We start from the raw sequence: 1,598 nt of genomic DNA, 5'->3' as shown, positions 1-1,598 counted from the left end.
CGTCAATCTCACTGAAACTGTTGGAGTAGAATTCACACCATCACAATCGAATCGGTAGGATAAAGAAAATGATAGTGTTTATTCCCTCCTAGACTCCGGTTGTCATACCACTCCAATCGTCCAGTTTCAGGTAAAATGATACCCTGATGCTCCCTCCCAACCCAGTATTTATTTATATATATAGTAAACATATGTAATGGAGAAATGAAATATATCAGAACATTAAAATACGTAATAAGGAAAATACATTTATATGGATAAAAAACTGGTATTCCGCAATGAAAATAATAATTATTTTACATACAATATGATGCAGCTCTATGTCTCCTCAGCTCCCAATAAGGAAGATGTAACCCTGAAATTTCCAACAAAAGACACAGAAAAGGAGATTTTGTTAGTAAGTTGGGTTCGTTGGATCAGGATTCACCTTGATAAGTGATGCGACCATGGTTTTAAATGAATCAGTGTTATCATGCATTATACTTGGATTTGCCCGAAGCCAAAACCAAATGGTGTATCATTGGGCCTTATTACGGGTGTCACTACACGGTGATAAGAAAGTGATACTCAGAATAAGAGCCGTGATTACCGTACAAATCAATTGGGAATCACTTCACCGTGACGACAAGTGACAACTTTTCACCGTGATGTGACATCCGTAACAAGCCCCATTATAATATAAATCTGAAGACGTTCCATCATCGAAATGCTGAAAATGAACTTAGAGCATGAGCATGAGCAAAATTGATCGCCCGCGACTGCCAACACCAAAGAGCTGAAAACCAATTCAAACAAATCAAATCAACAGACAAAACCAGGGTGAAAGCTGTAAGAGTGAATCATTACAGTATAAATCTAGTGATGTTCCGTCATCAAAGAGCTGGAAGAAAACTCAAATAATTTAAATCAATAGATCCAGTCTGAATGAAGGCTGCAAAAAGAGAATAATTATACAGCAATGACCCCATTTTGTCAGCTAGCAAAGTATGTGTATCTTAAACATTCATCTTGAAGGAGGAAGGTATGAAATTACAATTATGTGGAATTATTGAAAAATAACAGTCTGATGCGCGGAGAGATTGACAGGATCGGGTCATAACTGTAATGTGAATATTAGGAAGATTTATCATCATCAAACTATTCTTGAATTGACCTGGAAGAATGCTTGTGAATAATTGTTATACAGATAAATTAAATTGATAAACTAAATGGTTCAAACAACAACTCCAGCCTGTAAAAAAGCTGAAAATAGGGAATCTTTACAATGTGGATCCCCGACGGTCTTCACCTCAGTAAGCAAAAGCGGCAGCCACCAGGCTAGTCGAGCTGCTCAATTTAAATATTGAAACCTTATTTTGTGAAGTTCTTAAGAATACCAATTGAAACACAATGTAAACAAATACAAGTTAAGAGTCTCATCCGAATCAAATGATTCCAAACGATACGCAATCATAGAAATTAAGTTTAAATAGACAAAAGTAGAAAAATGGAACAATCTCACCAAATCAGTCCAACTGAATCCCTTGCAAGCAGCTATGTCACGCTTGGTGTAGTAGCTCCGATCATAGACCCGCCCTACGGGGATCAATCCTCTGGTC

The sequence above is a fragment of the Ochlerotatus camptorhynchus genome, unplaced genomic scaffold (genome assembly GCF_037179485.1).
Source record: "Ochlerotatus camptorhynchus isolate MF236.1 unplaced genomic scaffold, CSIRO-AGI_Acam_v1.1 ptg000925l, whole genome shotgun sequence".
Classification (NCBI taxonomy): Eukaryota; Metazoa; Arthropoda; class Insecta; order Diptera; family Culicidae; genus Ochlerotatus; species Ochlerotatus camptorhynchus.
This window is presented reverse-complemented; position numbering follows the sequence as displayed.